At 40.1% G+C, this 22,113-nt stretch overlaps 1 protein-coding gene across 1 annotated transcript in view; it reads right to left on the bottom strand.

The window, feature by feature from the left end:
* Positions 1 to 22,088, bottom strand: part of ATXN7 (ataxin 7) — a 132,001-nt gene extending 109,913 nt beyond the window's left edge. Inside the window, exon 1 of the mRNA XM_061128150.1 lies at positions 21,852 to 22,088. The gene's annotated coding sequence lies outside the window, so the exon portion shown is untranslated. The remainder of the gene's footprint in view (positions 1 to 21,851) is intronic.
* Between the last annotated feature and the right edge of the window lie 25 nt (positions 22,089 to 22,113).

The following is a 22,113-nucleotide window of genomic DNA, read 5'->3' on the forward strand; positions in this document are numbered from 1 at the left end:
CAATGCCTGCAGGCTTTTTAAGTTCTATCCTTCCTCTTGAAATAATGCTACCTAAGGGCGGGCGGAACAGTCTATTACGTATCTCCCTCTAAAAGATCCAGAAATAAATAAATAAATAAATAAATAAACGATCCAGAAAAAAATCCCTCCTCTTCTGTTCTCTCTCTTGTCGCGCAGTCGTGCCCGACTCTTTGCGGCCCCGTGGACTGCAGCCCACCAAGCTCCTCTGTCCATGAGATTTTCCAGGCAAGGATACTGGAGTGGGTTGCCATTTCCTTCTCCAGGGGATCTTTCCAACCCAGGGATCAAACCCGGGTCTCCTGCACTGCAGGCAGATTCTTTACCGGCTGTGCTACAAGGGAAGCCCTCTTCTATTAAGCCCCTCTAATTATTATCTATGATAGATTGCCAATGCTCACCTATACTCACATTCTCCTGCTTCTGAGCACACAGTTAGACTAAATTTCCCAATACGCATTGTAGTAAGGTATAATCATATGACTGAGTCCTAAAACGTGAACAGAAATGTTGGATGCCACTTCTAGGTTTGGCTCATAGAAACCTCCTTTTCTTAATCCTCAATCTCTCATACCCTCTGCTGGTCAAATGGAAAGGGTTCCAAGCAACAAGAAGTGAGCAAAGCCACAAAATCTCACTCCTGAGTGACTGGGAAAAGTGAGAGCGTCCTTGCCAACACACACAGAGCTGTGACTTGAGTGAGAAATAAACATGGATTGTGTTAAACTACCGAGGTTTTGGGTAGTGACAGCAGTCAACCTACACTAATACAGTATTATTGCTGTCACTACATCATCAGCATTTTCCTTGCCAATGGCACAGCTATAATTTATTTAAAGTACACTAAGTAATGGGCTTTCTTGGTGGCTCAGACGGTAAAGAATATGCCTGCAATGCAGGAGACCCAGGTTTGATTCCCAGGTGGGGAAGATCCCCTGGAGAAGGGAATGGCTACGCACTTTAGTACTCTGGCCTGGAGAATTCCATGGACAGAGGAGCCTGGCAGACTACAGTTCACAGGATCGCAAAGAGTCAGATACAACTGAGCAATGACCACTTTCACACATTATGTAATGGGCAATACATGCCTATTTCATTCACTTCTCACTATGACATAGGTATCATGTGCATGTTACAGGTAACAAAATTAAGGGTCAGAGATCAATAATCATTTCCTCTGAACAATTACAGCATTTACAATCTGAAAGATTACATAATTAATTATAGATTGCCTTATTATACACATTGTATTGATAGGTTAAGTAATTTTCACTCCTGTACTTAGTTGGTTTTTCTTGTACTTATAACTTATTTTCCTCATCTGGATAGAAAACTGCTAACAGGAAGGTTATATCTTGCATCTCTAAATTCTGTATCACTTCATACTTTGTATAAATATTTAAGTTAATTAATAGATATATATTCTTTAAATTATCTCTCTATATAATGTGTGTGAAAGTGAAAAAGTGAAAGTGTTAGTTGTGTCTGATCCTTTGTGACCCATGGACTGTAGCTTGCGGGCCTCCTCTATCCATGCTCCAGGCAAGAATAATGGAGTGGATATATATTTCATATATATATATGAAGTTATATATATATATATATATATGAAGTTTTATATATAGTATTATGGGCCACTGCCTCTTAAATGTGCCTGACCAAGAAAACAGGCTTATATGCTCTCAAGAGTTACCTAGTATGTTGCTTATTTTAGACCCATCACTTAATGAGTATCATGAATGCAGTTTTTCCATACTGTAATTCCACATGTGACTGTTTTCCACATGTGACATAGCACAGTGGCTGGCATATATTCAATGGTCAAGAAATGATTGGTCCCTTCTCTTCTATCCCAACAGCTACTATGAGTAGAGTCATATGTTGCTTGAAGGAAAAAAGAAAAAAAGAAAAATGTCAGTAAATAGAGGCTGATTTTAATTACAAAGGATATTTTCCTATCTGGGAGGAAGACTGTCTAAAATGCCAGGAGCTACAGTCAAATGGAGGCCAAATGCCAGTTACACGAGTATCCCATTTGTAAACATCTGTGCAGGAGCAGGACCTCTACGCAAGCCGAGCAGCAAGGCTCACTCCCTCACCAAGGGTGAGCTCAGAATGGTGCCCTGTGACCCACCTTCTACTTGCTCAGTTACAGTTCTGTAAGTCCCCATGTCGGGCTCCCTAAAGCCGTGGTATGGTTAGCTGTAAGCAAACACTAAGCTGTCCTCCTACAGCTCCCAGAGGTTGTTTTGTTTTTTTTTTTACATTGTGTTAGAAAACAACACACTGGCATCTGAGGAAGATTTCTTCCGTCTGAGGCTGTTTGTTCCCACCTTCATTCACCCATAGGAGTCCATTTCCAAAAAATCTCATTAACATCACACAGACACTGACTTTCTTATGGTGACATCTCACATTAACCACATACAGTAAAATTCTGTACCACAATCTTTACATCAGGCAATTAATGTGAAGAGTTCAACTGTTGTTCATTTAAATATCCTGTTCCAAAAAGTCTCTCTGCTTTAAAGAGTTCTTTCAGGATCAAATGGAATACAGATGTGGGTCACTTACTTTATTTGGTACAATTAAAGTATATATTTGGGCTTCTTACTCTCGCTCGGTAATCAACTGTAATATTTACTTTGTCAATGGAATTGGCTTTTCCCAGGGTAATTTTCCCTTTAACTTCACAGTATCATCCTTAACAGTAGGCAATAAGGTTAATGCTATAATCAGCTATTAGGTTGGCACATGCGACTTTAGCCGCTGTTCAAATATAGCAACACAGAGTATAGAACATCCAAGCTAGAAAAACACAGGTTTGAAAATTAGTGAATCAAACTCTGGATAACAAGTTGTTTTATTTTTTTCAATTTTTTTTGTCTGACTCTTTCTGATCCCATGAACTATACAGTTTATGGACTTCTCCAGGCCAGAATACTGGAGTGGGTAGCCTTTCCCTTCTCCAGGGTATCTTCCCAACCCAGGGATCGAAGCCAGGTCTCTCACATTGCAGGCAGATTCTTTACCAGCTGAGCCACAGGGAAGCCCACAAGTTGTTTAATTTTTTTTTTTCCACAAGTTGTTTTAAAAATAAATATTTCTTTAAGATGTTTAACATATATATTCTTTTTTTTTTCATATATATTCTTTTTAAAATAAAATTCTTTTTAAAATACTGACCGACAGAAAGAAAAACACCAACACAGTATATTAATGCATATACATGGAATTTAGAAAGATGGTAACAATGACCCTATTTGCGAGACAGCAAAAGAGACACAGATATAAAGAACAGACTTTAGGACTCTGTGGGAGAAGGCAAGGGTGGGATGATTTGAGAGAATAGCACTGAAACATGTATATTACCATATGTGAAATAGATGACCAGTCCAAGCTCATTGTATGAAACAGGGCACTCAAAGCTGGTGCGCTGGGACAACCCTGAGGGATGGGACGGGGAGGGAGGTGGGAGGGGGGCTCAGGACTGGGGACACGTGTACACCCGTGGCTGATGCATGTCAATGCATGGCAAAACCACCACAGTACTGTAAAGTAATTAGCCTCCAATTAAAATAAATAAACTAAAAAAAATAAAAGGAAACCATGAAAGTTATAAGCATTAAAAAAAAAAAAATACTGACCAGAAAAAAACACAACAGTCTCAAAAGATCACATATATGCAACATTCCCAAAATGACAAAATTACAGAGTTGAAGAACAGATTAGTGGTTGCTAGGAGTTAGTGATTGTGAGGATAACAGGAATGACTGTGACTGTAAAGAAGGGAACAGGGGAGATTTCTGCAGTGATGGGATAGTTGTACACCTTGATTACTACAGTGGTTACTACAGCGTGTGATAAACCAGCACAGAACATGCCCATGTCAATCCCCTGGCGCTGCTGCCGTACTACAGTTAGACAAGATGTAGTCAGTGGGAGAGGCTGGGTGGAGCGCAACCCGGGCCCCTCTGTACCATCTTCACAGTCTCCTGTGAATCTTGAATTATCTCAAAATTACAAGGTAAAACAAACAAGCAAAACAGCTAGAGCTTCCTCGGTGGTTCAGCAATAAAGAATCCGCCTGCCAATGCAGGGGACGTGGGTTTGATCCCTGATCCAGGAACGTCCCCCATACTGCTAAGCCCATGAGCCACAACTATCAAGTAGGTGCTCTACAGCCGGGAGCTGCAACTACTGAAGCCCAAAAGCCCGAGAGACCATGGGCCGCAACAAGAGAAGCCACCCCAATGAGAAGTCTGCGCACTGCAGCAAAGGGTAGCCCCCGCTCATCCCAACTAAAGAAAAGTCCTCACACCAATGAAGACCCAGCACAGTGGAAAAAATAAATAAAACTTGTTTTAAAAAAAAAGTTAAATGTTGGAGTTAAATATATTTCATAGGCCAATTTATTCATCTTAAAAGATTAAATAATGCCCAAGCCCATGCAAATATATTTCATCATTGAATTTTCCATTCTGTATACAAATGAACTGCCGATTATCTTGACAAAACCTAGGAGAGAGTGACAATAGAGGTTTTAGAGTTGGTGTTGCTGTTGGGATGCTTACTGTTCAGGTCAATGTCAGTAACGTGAACCACGGTGACAGCCAACATCCAGATATCTTACAAAGGGCAGGTAGTATACAATATATAAAAAACAAGGACATGTATTTAAAGACTCATTTTAAAATCTGTAAGATTCTGCCACAAAGGAAAAAAAAAGAGAGATAGACAGCCATCAAACAGAATAGTTCAAATATAACTTAACCTATTTTGTGATTTCTGTATGCTAATCAAGATCCTACTGAGTGTATGATTATAATGTAATTTGCAAAATGTATTCTTAGACATATGTGATTACCAAATATGAGGTTTATTTTTTATGTACACAAGGCAATCATTTCTACAATTCAAACATCTCTCTGGTTAAATTAATATAAATTGCTGCAATATGCCAATAATAAATAAGAGACAAAAATAATTCCAGAAGGTGGGAGATGCAAATTAAACGAAGCCACTGTCAGTTATTTTCACTAGGGCTTTAGACAGGGATCTTTTTATCACTGATTAAAATGCAACATTCTGGGACTACATCAAAAACACGACTCTCTGATTCCCTGTATCTCACACCTAAGCTGGCTGAACACTGGTTCATCATGACTCGGAATCTAAAGAGAGGTTGGCAGCACTTCATAAATACCTTCCTGTTCGCTCCTTCCTACAGTGATGCAATTTGACCTACATTTCCAGTGCCCATTGAAACTTCGTAGGAGGGGGAAGAGGAGAGTTTTTCATTTCTCCTACCCTCTGATTAACTAGGACAGCAAATGCCACTCAAGGGACTGCTACTGGGCAGAAGCAAAGGGGGGGAAAAGTCACGTCAGTAGGAAATTCCACAAGAGAATATTTAGAAATATTTCATTCTCTGATTCTGCAAACAAACTGTCATGGCTTCACAGGACAACAGCAAGGAAGTTGCTCCACTTTCCACTCTAGTCAGCAGAGGACACTATAGGCTGTTTCATTTACTTCAGGGTCCCAGCATGATGAAAATTAAACTTGAACCATATATTCATCTTTGCAACAATCTTTTTTTGAAAAAGAAACTATTAATTTTAGAGTGATTTTAACTTTACAGAGAAGTTGTAAAGACTAAACAGAGGATCCCTATATATCCCCACAGCCCGTTTCCCCATCATTCATCTCTTACTGTCACATTTGCCACAACAAATGAAACAATACTGACACATTATAATTAACTGAAGTCCATATTTCATTCAGATTTCCTTAGTTCTTGCCTAATGCCCTTTACCTGCTCCAGGATCCCATCCATCTCACATTACATTTAGTTGTCCGGTTTCCTGTACTCTAGACTGTGACAGTTTCTCAGACTTTCCTTTTCTGATAAACTCGACAAAAGTTTTGAGAGTACCGGTGAAGTATTTTGGAAAAAGAGTTGAATTGCTTGTCCAACGTTTTTCTCATGATTATAATGAGATTATTGAACTGGGGGAGGCAGACCACAGAGCTAAAATGCAACCCTCATTACTTCACATCAAGTGCTCATTTGTCACTGGTTGTGTTAACTTGATCATTTGGCAGACGTAATACCCGTCAGGTTTCTCTACTGTAAAGGTTCTCCCCCGCTTTTCCATACTGTATTCTGGGGATGGAAGTCACTGTGCAAAGCCCACATTTAAGGGATGGGCAGTTCTGTTTCACTTCCTTTCTGGAGATTATTGACAAAAATTGTTTGGAACTCATCCATATCGAAAATTTAGTCTCTCTCATTTGCTTATTATTCCGTCACTCATTTGTATCAGTATGGACTTAGGGGTATGTGTTTTATATTATTATTTTGCTATACAATTATATTATTATTTTGCTATGTTACTTATTATTTATATATTTTACTATAATGTATTATATGTATACTGTATATCTTATTTATATTTATATCTTGAGTTATAATTTAAAACTATTATTTAGTTCAATCATCCCAGCTGTGACCACCGGGAGCCCTTTTAGGCTCCTGTGTCCCTTTGACATACCCCATCAATGTGTGTTATGCATCAGTGTGGGTTTTTTGTTTGTTACTCCTTGCTTTCTGGTATTAAAATATGCTCCAGGCTCATCTTGCTTATTACCTTCCCCAGCTGTAGAATTAAGTTATGTCTGGTTCCTTTTATTGGAAAACGGTATTAGAAATCAAGACCTGGGAATTGGGGCTTATCAAAGTCTGTTCAAGTTTTTAAACTTCTACATGAACTACTGGTACAGTAAATCAACACAATTATCTCATTAAATATTAATACCTTCATTTTGTAGCATAACATGCTAAATCATGAAGAGGATGCTTAGTAATCAAACTGCCATCTGATGGGCCAAACTTTCAGGTTTGGTATGACAATAAATGACTTATTATAATGAAGTTTCTGGGGGGTGGGAGAAGTGGAGAAAGAAAGGAATAGAGTTGTTTTCCATGGTTGGGGGCAGGGAACAAAAAATCTAGAATTAAATGTGGCACGCTTGCTGTTCTGTGCAAGGTCTCCTCCTTTTCGCCCTTATTACCATTAAATGCTACTTCCTTTATGTGAGCTCTTAATTACCTGAGTTAAAGGAAAACATAAATATCTGATCTAGCTATGAAATACATCGATGATGACCTATGACAGCAGCTACACCTTCCTATTTATGGTCTGAATACTTTAATGTTACACTTAGTTTATCTTTGTTGAGACTCATCAGTGGAACACAAGGACAGAGCCAGGAACTCTGTAGTGGGGGTGCCTAGTGGGAATCAAACAGATTTCCACTGAAAAGTGAACCACACAAACTGGAGTTAATCCCATGCAACACACACAGAAAAATTCTTCACCTCTGACTCCAACCATCAGTCTGTGTAAACAGACTACGTGAATAAAATCTTTGGTGACCTCACTCCCCCTCCTCCTTTTCTTTTTTTTTTTAAACAGAAAATAGATTGGTACCAGGACCTAATACTGATTTTTCTCTGTCATTGTTTTCCCACTCTATCTGATTAAGATTTATATTCAGTAAACATTTCTTGAGCCTCTTCTGTGCACTACACAGCACACTATGCCTAGTGCTTCCAATTAATCCAATGGATTAAAAAAAAATTAAGAGCTCTGTTCCCACTACTCCCTCTCAGCTGAGCTGCTGAAGCTGTTGAAAAATAAGTCAGGCCTTGACAATACTGAAACAGTGCAAAACGGTCTGGAGGGCGCATGGCTTAGCATCTCCTTCTGCAGTTGTCCGATAACATCTTAGAAAAGATCGTAGCTTCCCGTCTGTAAAACAGATATAATCAAACCTACTTCTCAAGGAGAATGCATGGGAAGCACTGCCCAAGCTCACACAATGGATTCTGTAAGAACTGGCTCGTGTTCACGCTTCACGTTTCATCATACTCACATCTAAGAAACACAGTAGGACTGCCCAACTGAAGCATTCCGTTACCTTTTTTCATTGCCAATTTTACTATCTTTGCAAACCCTAAAATCGTGATCTTAAAAAAAAAGTCAATTCCCTATGCCCCAGTTAACCTGTCTTTGATAAATAAACAATGCCCATTCATTCAAGAGGCATGGACCAGAATGACAGGAAATATTAACAACAATAACAGCTAACATTGCCTGAAAGCTTATTTTGTGCCAGATACTATGTAGATGTAGCACAACAGGCCTATGAAATAGTTATTTTAACTGTCCCTAATTCCAAAAAGTCAGATACCACTTAGCAACAGAAGAACAATTTCCAAATGAGAAACGGAGGCTAGAGAGGTGAAGGAACTTGTGGATGGGTGCCATGCATCTGGGCTAGGCAACCTACTCTTATGTAAAACAAAAGGTAACAAACAACAGTATGGTACCAAACAACTGAACATGAACATCTGTCCCTTACCCTTTTCAAACACTGTTGCACTGGGTGCTACAGTGGAATGAAAGAATCAGCTAAAATGTATCTTTGCTACAGAGATCCAAAGTGAGAGGGCTTAGGACACTTGTGCCCTCAAAAGGACTCCAAACAGACTTCCTGCTTCCAAAAGGTGGTTAATTAGGAAAACCCAGTGAAGCCTCCCTACAGTATTTCACAGAAAGTAGCCGCTCCCCGGCCCAGCTTGCAAGGTTATTCACTCTTCGGCCCCAGAGATGGCCTCAGAGTGTTCACACTGCAGGCCTGCTTCTGTATCTGTATCGGGGCTCAGTTCAGAAGTCACTACCTCTTCATCCAAATGGAGCTAATCCCACTACTGATTCCCTAAACCGGTGTAAAAGCACTCCTGCTGGCTTCCTCATTGATGTCAGCATCCCAGCTACTTAGTATCCAGGGCTCCTGCCTCCTGGAATTACTCCTAGGACAGTCACAGTTGTGGAGAAGAGCAATCAGGGAATCAGACCAGGATTTAAATCCGGTTTTCTACTTACAAACTGTGTGACCTCAAGCAAGTCAGTTCACCTCTCCCAGTTCAGGATTACTGGAGGAGAGGAGAGCGGTAGAGCGCAGCGCCTCGCACAAAGGGCCGCCATCACCGCAGTTCCCACGCTACAGATCAGCAACTGAGGCTCCGAGCTGTGGAACACCAAAGGTCACAAAGCTGGTGAACGGTAGGGGGCAGGCCTGAAACCAGCCCTTTTTCCTTCCAACTCTGCTGAGCATCAGTTTGAAGCACCATGCTTGGCAATAAGGGCATAACTGTGAAACAGACGGACAGGTACCTGCTCTCCTGATGCTTACCTCCTGGTAGGGAAGACAGCCACCGAACCTTTACACAAGTGGAAAGGTGCTCAAAGGAGTAACAGCAGGGGGGCTGGACACAAATGGGTTTGACCCCATGTAACAAGATCCCTGGAATTAGTCTGGAAAGTCAGAGAAAGCCTCCTTGAAATGAAGAGGTGGCAAGAGAAAAGATTCTGAGGAAGCATATTCGAGGAACTAAGACGCCAGAGCACCTGCAAAGGCTGGCGAGGTAGGCAGGGCGAGATCAGAGGACCACAGCAGAACATGGTAAGGATACTGGATGTCATCCATCACTGAAGCAATGGGAAGGCACCAAAAGATTGGCTGCCTGTAATGAAACAGTAGTAAAATGTTTATTCTAACCCCAGCTCCCTAATGTCAGGGTCATTTGGTATCTTTTTATGGTCTGTACTTCTAGGTCACAGCAAGTATACTTCTGATAAATATTTGTGAGCCACATGAGAGAATCTTTGGTAAAGACAAACCATTTCTCCCTCTTTCTAATTCCACAGCTGATGCTTCTATTAAAGTTCTTATCTCTGATTATCATAAATGGGTGTGGATCTCTTTTCATTGTCTGGCCATAAGTTTCTGGAAAGCAGAGTAAATATCTTATTTATTTTTCTATCTCTCAAAGCCAAATGATCAACAGTTATGGATTGAAACAGATCCTCTTTTAACAGCCAAAAATTTCCTTCCTCCCTTAGTGAAATAGACCTGAAGGGATGTCAAAGATTTAAAAAAAGAAAAAAAAAGTTCTGCTTTCTTTTTGAAGCATAATTTTAATATCAAAAATCCATTTTGTTACTGTATGATTAAAAGTACAATTCTTATATTTTAGGATAAACTACTTGTACAGTTCACATGCATTTTTTTAAAAAAAAATCTTAGTTTAATTTTAACCAAGAACAAAATGCCCCAACAGAAGGTCTTTCAGTGATTTTCCAATTCTTCTGAAAATTGTTCAGATTCTCTCTCTGAATATTTAATTATCTAGTAAGGGTAGGTTAACTGTTTAGGCTATTTATATTAAAAGACAGAACTGAGTCATAATCAATAGTCCATACACTTGAGGGTTTATTTTGGGATTTCGGGGGATGAGGATGATACGATAAAATGATGAAACCGGGATCATGAATATGCTACTAGGGTGTGCTAGTAATTTTCTCTGATCCTTTTTCCATCCCCAGACAAATTTTCCACCATTCTGACCCTGCTCTGTGCCCCAAAGGCTGACCTCTATGGGTAGCATCACTGGGTTCATGCAGGCAGGCTTCCAGGTGGGTTTGGCCAATAGAAGGCACTGGAAGGAGATCAAAGAAGGAGGAAAGAATGTGGGGGAGGGGAGTACTGCTTCTCTCTTCCCTCCCTAGTCTGGGACGCATTTTCTGGCAGTGACTAAATCCCTCCGGACTACAGCCCCTGTCAGACAGCCCTCCTCTCTAGCTCCGGCTCCCTCACTGGACTCCAGGAATGAATGCTATGTCTTCTCTTTGCTCCTCTGGACCTAGCAGTGATAACGGCTTCCCATTGCTGTTACCATTTCTGGGTGATGGGAACCTCTTGTCACCCTTAACTCTTTCCACTCTCGGAAAATAACCCCTTCATTCAAGTCCTGAACCATTAGAATTGGACCACTTCCTGCCAGAACTAAGAATTCAAACCACAGAACTGTAAAACCAGCAATCCCCCTCCTCTGCATGTGAGCAGTTACCACAAAGGTTATTCATTTTCCAGAGCAATTCCTTCACACCAGGCACTACCTGTAAGCTCTTATGTTCCTCAGGCAGAAACGACACCTTTTAAACTGGTCAGTGCAGGAGAACACGGGAGGGTGCTCTTGGAAAACAGCTGGCAGAATGGAGGGGTGACACTTGACCATTCTCTAGGTAGGACTGTGCTGCATGTCAAAAATAAAATGTTTACAAAGAGATGCTGCTTCCTATTTCTCCCTGGGTTTCCTCTCAATGAGGGTGTGGAATCAAAGTCAGCACTGCATTTTCACACCAAATACCTAGAAGTTGTATCACTGCCTGGGGAAGTTGACCTGTGTGTCACTTCACTTTGCTAGTTTCTCAGACCAAAAGATCTGCTTTACCACTAGCCAAGGCACCAGAAAGAAAGCCAACCACCTTGTAATACTAGCCACCTGCCTGTGACCTTTCCTTCTTTCACAGGATAAATCTTTCCTCTGCACTAGGCAAAAGATGAGCAGGATGAGAACATTCTGCTTTGCTCAGCCTCGCCTGTCTCTTTAACAGATCTGACCAGATTAGCACTTTTCTTTTCCAATGGAGAGGACAGGCATAGGCTTATACCATAATCTGCTCTGAGCTCCTTGAGGTTTTTCTTTTACCAAGGCGACTGGATTTGAGGTTAGATGTTAATTGAAATCACCTGGGAGCCTCTAAACACGTCACCTTGCTTTCACTTGGCGTGAGTACCCTGGAGGTTACTGTATTTCTAAACATTGGGGCGTTCTTTTGATCAATCAAGAGTTGATTTAAAGAATCTTTCTAAGAGGTTGATAAGAACTCATGTGGTTTATGTCAACAAGCCACTCCAACAGACTGCAAACGTCTCCCTCTGCAACCAGCAGGCATTCAGAGCTGGTGGCAAGAATTACTAAGATAAAGACAGGCAGATACACTATAGACTGTGGAAAAGATGCTCTGTTACCCCTCAAGACAGGCTGGCCAAAGAGCAAGATAGTTCTCATGGCCCATCCCAGCAGGGAAGCCCCTCTCTTCAGCCTGAGAGTAACACTGAAATGCAGTGGGATGAAGAAAACTTGGTTCTCACTGCGTATATCCATTTCTAATATTTGTTACTCTGAGGTGTTCATGTCAGAGAACATTTTACTGGAAAACTCTCTAGGCAGCTGTGTGGCTACACATCACATGTCAACAGTGGTATCTCTAGGTAGTAGAAACGTGAGTAACTTCTGTGTCCTTCCGTGTATTTGAGAAATTCCCCAAGTTTTTACAAACACCTATGATTCCTGCGATCTTGAAAAAAAATGATTAAACAAAAACCCTATATGGATTCTGGAATTTTAGTTTTCCATAGGAATCAAGTTTATGTAATTCTTGAAACTCAAAATCCAAATGATGTTTCTGGGCTTTTGTGTATTTTAAGACTTTCAATAGTACAATCATTTTATGAACCATGTTTTCAAATGAAGAACTGGTTCACAATGTAAACACCAGCATGTGAAACTGGGTTTAACATGCAAATTTTTTTCTGGGACACATCACAACTTGAGACAATTTAGATTCTTCAAGTTCAAAATTCACTATTTTCATACTCTCTGGTGCTCCTAATACAGATGAAAAATGGAACTGTTTCTTTTTGTAAGAATACCATACAGACGATATCATATGCAATGATATGGCTATGAGACTACAGATAAAAAACAGACTGGTGTTTCTTCCACCACGAATGCTAGCCAATAAAAACTTTCCAGTCTACAGCTGATTAATACTTGACACCAGATCTCTGGAAAAGAAAGCTAATCATTGCTGGCAGTTAGCTAAAGCAACAGACACACTCAGAAACCTGCCTACTAATGCATCATGACTGCTGTTCACTGTGACAACTGATTTTTCAATTCAGTGCCACTTACAGTTGTAAACAGAAACCTAGAGTATGTACTAGCTTTTCAGGGAGCTACCTTTCTCATAATCTATAATGGCTAAACATGTGTTATTCAGTGTCTTGTAGGGTTGAAATTAACAAGGAATCTTAGAAACCATAAACATCTTTACTAGCTTCAAGAAGCTAGTAAATTTGAACAAGTGATTCCTTTTAAACTGTCCTGATGTTATGGTAAATGGTCTCTTTTCTAACTTCGATTTTCAAGTGATTTATAGTTATAACTACCAGGACAATAGTAATCAACAGGATGAGGAGTGGAGGGAGGAGAGAATAGAGTTTTAAATATCTCCTCTTAGAGCAACTAAGAGTAGCTAAGAGGGGATATTTAATCTCCTTTTGTGTTCAGTATATTAAAACTTTTTTTAAAAAGTGAATAAAATACAAAGAAATTAAAAATATACATTTTTCAATGCATTACTCTGCTAGCACTCTTTATGATTAAGTTCAAGGATTCTAAAGGTTCAAAATGTGTGCAAAAATGAAACCATGAGACAAATTACATTTTCGACTAGTGCTAACAGAGTATGTTTAGAAGTTGTAGAAATCAGTGTCTGAAATAAATTGGAAAAAAGAGAGACAATTTAAAAACTAGTGTTAAATGCTAAAATGAGATTCTAAAGCCATGAAAAGTCTTGTGATTTCTCAGTTTATAAGATCCGGCCAAACAAAAACCATCATATTGCCATTATGATCATGTTGATGGTTCAGATGACAATGAAATTTTAATACTGAGGGGAAAAGGGCCTAACATACAGCCCAACTGTTAACAGAACACAGTCTGGAGACCTTAATTAAATGAAAGGGTCAAGGGCTCCTCTCAAAATTTCATGTAGTGATGGACCTGAACAGCAGAAAACAGAGCAGATCGTTTAAAAGAAGAGTCCAGGGGTTGGGAGGAGGACAAATGACTACACCAAAGGTGGTAAGTACACCCTGAGGAAGTAAAACAGGCCAGACTGAAGGGCTCCAAGAGGTACTTCAAAACCAGCTAATCATGGGAAGAAGAGGTGGGGTAAATCGGCTCCTTGACTGGTTATCTATGGGGAAATAAAAAGATCCTGGGACTCCAAAGCAAGAGTAAACAAAAACAGCTGCAAAGGAGCAAGGTGACTATTAGGTACCTCCACCACAAACCAGTGTCCCCACAGTAAAACAGAGGGTCCTCATCGGCTCACCATCTCCAGGTCAGCCTGGGACTCTGGAAAACCAGAAAAAGGGCTTCTGCAGTTGGTAATCCACCATTCTAGCACCACCCTCCACAAAGGCACAGGGGTCAAAGCACGCAGGGGTCCTCTTGCCCAAACTCATACATAGCAGGGGTAACTGCTTGCCTTTTCTAAACCATATTCTCATAAAAACGCAGGGGACATATGCTGTTCTCTGCTTTCAAAATATTAAAGTATAAAACAGGAAAATATGTGAAAATGCTCTGAATAAAATCACCTTGTATTGCACATTTTACTGACTGAACCATGATTTAACTCATATTCTAAAGGCTATATAGGGTGAGCCTTCAACTTATCTGGAAGGTCTAAAATGCTTAAGGTATTAGGAAGGATGCAGTGAAAGCAGCTAGACACTTCAAGAAGAGAAACACACACACAACAGTGTGAAACATTTAGTGCAGAGAATAATAGTGTGTATCTCACTGTGTCCTAAAGGGATCCCTATGCGCTGGGTAAAAATGTTCTTAACAGGGACTCTTTTACCAAAAAACAGTTTAGTGACAGTCCATGTGTTTTCCTTCTAAAATACAAGTGAAATGCGTGTTTTATAAAAGATCACCACATAAGAAATGGATAGATACATTCACTACTGCACTTAGAGAGAGAGGTAAGTGCTGATTAGCTGAAATAGAAACTGGTGGTGTGGAGCCACAAGAATGGGTCTCAAACTGAGGTTTAAGAGGCATACGGGGTTGGGAGGGAGAGAACAGTTGCATATATTAAATGTGATAGATGATGCACAAAGTAACCCACAGAGAGACCCACAGATGTTCGGACTGTGGACATCTGTGGTTTTCCCAGCCCTGCATCCAGTCCCCCTGCTGAGGAATGACAACTGGCCCAACAGGCACTTTCCTGGTGAGGCAGGACCCAAGGCACCTGCCAGCACCCAGTCTGAGCCTGAGCAATACACTTAGTAGGGAGACGGGTTAAAAACAACTGGAGAAGTTATGAAGTCTGGCACCCTGAGGACATTCTCCACTGAGTCCTTTTGCTACCTAAATCCCTGAGGCTGCCCTGGATCTGATCCATTCTAAGGCCTCGTTCTTCAGTTCTACTGTCAATGCTGGAAGCTACACCGCATCCTCCAGCAACCTCCATTTTTTCTTAAAGTGGCCAGATTTAGTTTCTGTTGCTTACAGCCAAGGATTTTAAACTGATTAGTTATTATTTTGAGTTGACAAGAATCAATTTTTTCAAAGATTTGGGAGAGAAAATTTGACTGGCAAGTAATTTAGCCTATTAAGGTTATGGCAAAACAAAGCATAATCATGGAGAATACAAAATAAATGCAGAATTTAAAGACCCTGGGTTTTTCTTTTGAGATTTTTAAAAATGTGCCTCTTGTCACTTCTCACTCTCTCCCTGTCCCATGCAAATATCTTTAGCAAGGAGGTTTACGCAGCACCGGTACAGAGATTAACTTGCTTTAACTTTCAGGATCTGACCTCACACCAGGCAAGACCTGTGGAAGATGCCCTGCCCCAACTGTGAGCAAAACAATGATCACTGTTTTAAGCCACCAAGTTTTGGAGTAGGTTGCTATTACTCAGCAATAGATAAATCATAGTATGTCTACACTCTTTTATTCCATGCAGAGCTTACAGTTTCCTAGGAAGGAACGCAACACTCCAGTGTTTCCAAATAACCACGTCACAGTTAGATGTGGTTTTACACTTCTTACACATTTTGCAGTCAGGTCCGCGTTTCTGATTACACAGAAACAATGAAATGCACCTCAGCTGGAACACAGAGGATCAGGCAGGAGGCAGAATGTACTCCATGGACAAGCTGACTCCAGTGAAAATAAAGCGAAAATTTTCTCAAATTATCATAGCTACACCACAAGGACACAGCAATTGAAGGTGACTAAGAGAAGAAAGATGAAGCAAAATGGCTACGTTTAAAAACTAGAGAACTCAAGACATTCACCACACACTATCTAGAGAAAATGCTTGCTTTAGGTCACCTTCTGTTCAACAACTACTGATATTGAAACAGTACCAACTCTATGCCCGTGAGCCTCTGAGCACTCTATTTTTTTTCCTTCTTTTTTTGATAGTGATACGAGGGTAAAGGGAGCATGACTGGGTGAAACCAGACCACGTGCCTGTCTTGGCCAAGGGACCTGGTCTGGTGAGAGGGTTTAGGCTGCTGAATGTGGCCAACAAGGCTCTGCCCTCATGCAAACCTACATCCAGAAGGGGGAAATACTTGTAGCTAATATTATCATTATCAGCAGCACTACTGTCACCATCATACTTGTGATTAATATACCTCACCCCTCCCACCTCTTCCTCCTGAGTCACTGCTAGTATCTGGCACTTTGCTAAGCACTTACCTCATTTAACCTTCACAATAGTTTATCAAGGTATCAGCACATTTTACAGATGAAGAGACTGAGGTCTAACTGGACAAAGGCGACATACCAAGTGCTGAGGCTCATGCTTGTAAACACTAGCCTATGTTCCCTCCATACATACGACTTACTTATGAAATTGATATTTATTTAGTCCTATAAGGAATTTCTTTTCTTTCCTGTTGGAAGAGTCTGGAAAATATTCTTGCTTATTACTAATATAGAAAACATTTTTAAAGATATATGAGAAAGCCTATTTCACTTCTCATTCAATACAACAGGGGAATGGTCATCTTGGGGAATGAGGCCTTAATCAGCCACAAGTACGAGATGTTTTTAATCTGCATGTTTATTCTTTAATAATAATGTTATCATTTTTTCCTAATTATAAAAGCAGCACATGGTAGCTGAAAAAAAAAAAAAATGACAAAAACATAAAGGAAAAAGATCATCACAATTATTACTCCCTAGAGATAATCAGCTCCTATTAGTATTTGGTGTTTCCAGATCCTTTTAGGTTTCTAAACACAGGGCTTTTTTCCACCTTAAAAATTACACATTAAACATATTTTCATGCTATTCTCTGTTTTCTTAAACAACATTCCCATGTCAATAAATATCAACCCGCAATATCCTGTTTAAAGACCACTCAGTATTTTACTGTATGGGCAGGCTCTAAATGACTTAATCAAGCCTTTATTAATAGGCATTCAGATTACTTTCTATGTTTTGCTATTACAAAAACACTTATGCACCTTTGTTTTAAGATAAATTCCTACACTTCAGCTTCCCATTCCATGACTCTGGATTTACACTGCCCCAAGTGTCATCCAGAAAATATGTACCAAATTAACCTTTTTTTTTAAAAAGAAGGAAACCCTTAAATGTTAAGAATAATAACGTAAAATTTCTAATATTCAGATTGAATGGCCAAGAAACTTTAAAACTGCAATTTATCTCTAAGATAAATTCCTACACTTCAGCTTCCCATTCCATGACTCTGGATTTACACTGCCCCAAGTGTCATCCAGAAAATATGTACCAAATTAACCTTTTTTTTTAAAAAGAAGGAAACCCTTAAATGTTAAGAATAATAACGTAAAATTTCTAATATTCAGATTGAATGGCCAAGAAACTTTAAAACTGCAATTTATCTCTAAGTGTCTAAAAGGTCGATTCACGCCTCTGATCAAATTGCATTAGGTTTACATCTGGAGAGGGAAAACACTAAAGTAACCAATATGTGGGTTTTATTTTCAGTATAGTGTTGTTTTGAAAAGTTAAAACTCTGAAAATAATGTATTTGCTGTAAAAGAAGCAATTAGTAGAGAATTCTAAAAAAGGCAGGAAGAGAAGCAAAAAAAAAATTATAATGATCAATTACAGCAGCCACCAATTCACCAATTCTGCATCCAATAAAAAGGCCCAGGGAAAAGGGTCAAGAGAGAAAAAAGACAAAAACTAGAAGAAGCAACTCTCAGAGCTTCAGGGCCGACCAGATGAAATTACACACAGACGCAGACATCTAAATGCTCAGAACACACCAATCCTGGAGCTAGTCTCCAGGGGTTAGAACACTAGAGGAATCTCTGGGTGTTTCATTTAACCAAACATCATGCAGAGGAGGGTGGGGCAGGCTGCCTACAGGTAAGGGTGTCACCTAAGCAGCCTGAGGGCCTAGTATCAATTACTTCCCCTCCAGGGCACAGTCTGCTCTTTTGCAGCGAAAGCCCACTCATTGGAAAAGACCCTGATACTAGGAAAGACTGAGGGCAGGAAAAGGGGGTGACAGAGAATGAAATGGTTGGAAAGTGTCACAGACTCAACAGACATGAGGTGGAGAGAAATCCAGGAGATGGTGAGGGATAGGGAAACCTGGCATGCTGCAATCCGTGGGGTGGTAAAGAGTCAGACACAACTTAGCAACTGAACAACAGCCGGGGCACAAAGAGGGTGACAGGAACTTGAGGCTTAAGACAGCTCCAAAAGCACTGATTCTCGTCAAAACCATCACACAAGACAGGACTTAATCATCAATTTCTACAGAAAACTGGGCAAGGTGAGAACATTTTTAGCAATAAATAATTTACTGATGAATACAATGTGTGTGCTAAGGAGGGAAGGCCACACAGGGTAACTAATAACAACTAACCTACTGGAGTCTCTTGCTAATGAGGCCAATGGGGGCAGGAGATAAAGCCTCCATGTCAAAAATACTAAATTCTTGAGAAAGCAAATGGCAGGGGGCAGGGCTGCCTGGTGACGCCACAAAACTACAGGACTAACATTCTTCTAGGCAAGGGGTCAGGAGACTGTGGCCCATGTACAGGTCAAATCCAGCCTCTGCCTGTACATGCCATGAGCCACTGTCAGTACACAACATATTTAAGCAGTTGAAAAAATTTAAAAATATTTCATGGCATATAAAAATTAAATGAAATTCAAACATCAGTGTCCACAAAGTTTTACCGGAACACAGTCATGCCCACTCACTTTTTTTCTGTGGCTGCTTTCTCCATGAACTGATGGAGGTGGTAGGTGTGACAGGCACCAAGGTGGCCAGCAACATCCTGTCTCATCCTTTACAGAAAGTTTGCTGATCTCTGTTCTAGGCCATAAAGTCCAGTCACTTTCGAATGGTTCACAGCTCTGAACATTGGTGCACGCCTATTAGTTTGGCTGAGACATAACCAGGATTTAGGAATAACCTGCCAGCCTAACAGACAATGCAACCCCATTGTTAAGAACAGCAGACAGGTCTAATAGGTCCTACAGATGCAGAGGTTAACTGCCCACAGTAACCAGAAAGATGTGCAAGGATTTCCTGAGTTGAAAGTAGGATGGTCCCAGAAGGTTTATGTGGGAATGAGTATGATTAAAGATTTTCTCTTTGAACGAATGTATTAGCTACCTCTTACAGATGAGAAGAAAACCATCCTCAAAATGGCTACCACCTTCGAGCACTTACTAGGAGCCTAGGGCTGAGCAAAGCCTTTTGCTTTTATTATCTCACTGAATGGTCATCTTCTCTAGACTCAGAAAGGCTGGTTGGCTCAGGAAATGGGGATCAAATCCAGGTTCCACTCTAAAGCCTGTGTTTCCAACCACTCTCCAACTTGAAAGCCCAGGACAAAAATGCTCACCAGGACTAAATGAGAGGAAAAGGGAACGACCACAGGAACAGTGGAAGCAAGTTCCTTTTTATGTCATTGAGCATTTTATTCACCCGCCACCATAATACTCTCTTCCATCAGTGTTTAAAGAAAAAAATACAATTCATTTCTTCCAAAATCTTTGCTTGAGAGCAGTAAGGGAGTGGGGCTGAATGAACCACTCTCCCCAGGAGCTGGTTGCCGAGCTCAAGCCTCTGCTTATCCACCATTCATCTATTCAGTCTAAATGTTTAAACATAATTTAAAACAGCTACAACGCACCCAGGACTAGCACTGTCAAGACCTTTCTGCGGTGCATGGTTTATCAATTGGCAGACAACACTTTGCTGTGGGAACAAAATGGCAGCGCTTCTGTACCTCTAAGGCCACATGACTAGGTTAAAGACAACTTAAAAGGCAAATATTAAGCAGAAAGATCTATTTTTTTCTTATTTTTTCTCTTAATTCTTCTAACTCCCATTTTACTTAATAAAAACACATATCTGTAATTAGGGGGCTCAGGCTCTCTCTTATAAAACAACTCTAGCCCCCTCCTCAGAAAAATACACACACACACACACACACACACAAAAGTTTAGGTCACAACTCTAGGGGGTTCAGGAATATCTTGAAGCCCATTCATGACCCCTTGCGATTCACAGAACCCAGGATAATCCTTGCTCTGAAAGCAAAACACAGGATTGCCTATTTTACAGGATCAGGGTACAGACCACATAGCTAGCTCTCTCATCATCTTTTAGAGTTTCAGAGGCTAATATTAAATAAATACTCAAAGAAACTTTCTTAACTCTCATACTCGCAAAAAAAACGAACCTAATAACTCGAGTAAAGCCCCAAACCTAAAGCCATATATGTCCAAAGTCCATGTCAGTTTTGTTAGAGTTTTTTTTTTTTTAGTTTTGTTAGAGTTTAAAATCTACAATCTCTTTCTGTTCATGGAGATTTTCCTAGGAAAGGAAGAAATGTTAGTATGGACTAGAGCTTGAGTGTCTTCGACTTTAGCATTCATGAATATATTAATTTACAATAAATTGTATAAAAGAAGACCACTTGTAAGATTTATTAAAAGATGTTCTCTTACTATATATGAGATGAAGAAAAGTTGATTAAAATAATTCTTAAATGTTTAACACAAAAGATCTGTGTCAATGCAATTGCCAATTAAGTTAAAAAATCTGCTTCTTCAGCCTCATGAAGTTCAAAAAGGCTTAAGCACCACCACCTGAGACAAGAATGTTCAGGGATGTTTAGTTTCAGGTATACCTTAAACTTTAAAGTCTTTCCATTTTTCTTGGTCTGATTGATTCAGAAAATTTCTGACACTGCCCAACAAAATACAAAACGAACTTAGTAAGTGTTTGGTCAGGACTCCATCTGTGACTGAAGGATACACTGACTCCTGAAAATTTAACTTAGAGGAGGCAGAGACACTTTCCCATAAACAACAGTTAAGGTTACTTCAAGTCACTAGATACTGTTTCCAAATCAGTATTATGACTATAACGCCAAATAATAAGTAACTCAAAAAGAACATCATTTCACCGCTGGACAGTTACTTTTTAAACAATGATTACCGCCAAAATGCCACCTGAGACAGACAAGTAGTTGATGCCTGAAATTTACAATGTGTAGCACTTAAGATTTAAAGTAATTCCCCTTTTGGTTAGTGTCTTCTCTCCCTCTAAACCAAGAAAATGAACGAACTCATGCACAGTCAGAATTTATGCTAGTATTAGTTTAAAGCCAGGAGAGATTTCACACTGTGGGGGAGAGCAAGTTATACCTCAAAATATTCACTCAAGGTAACTTGCTTCCTTTTTTTTTTTTTTTTTTTTTTGGCCTTTGTGTTAAAAGTCACAGGTGCTAACTTTTTAGAGCACTGTTGATGAGCATTATTGAAGTTTTTACTTCATATATGCGAATAAAATTTTATGCATACTGATTTCTAGCTAGAGGTGATACACCCTTCACTGTCACATATTTGCATGTACAGTTCTTCCTCTCAGAAACAGAGAAAACCAGGAGAAAGAGCTCAATTTGACTGAGGAAACTGAAACAACCAAATCCGTCTTCCATAAGAGCTTCATCCCGAAGAAGCAGGGTACTTGGGAGGGAGAAGAAATATTGGAAAATAACTCAATAATATCAAACCTGGATTGAAAACTCAGACCCGCTTCTTGGGGCTCACTGAATCCACCCCAGTGGAGATGAAATCAGCCGGACTGCTGCCCGTTTCCTCTCGCCCCTCACCATCGAAATGTTGCCATTTGCGAGAAGCTCATCGAAGTTGAATCAAAGTGACTTTTGGGAAGAGATGCCAGTATCTCCGGCAGTGTGCTCCGGAAATGTGTAACTAGACGCTAGTCAACATTTCTCATTGAGCACCTCCCTCTCCCTTCACTTTCGACTTCCC

This window comes from Dama dama, chromosome 24 (assembly GCF_033118175.1).
Source record: "Dama dama isolate Ldn47 chromosome 24, ASM3311817v1, whole genome shotgun sequence".
In the NCBI taxonomy this organism is placed as follows: Eukaryota; Metazoa; Chordata; class Mammalia; order Artiodactyla; family Cervidae; genus Dama; species Dama dama.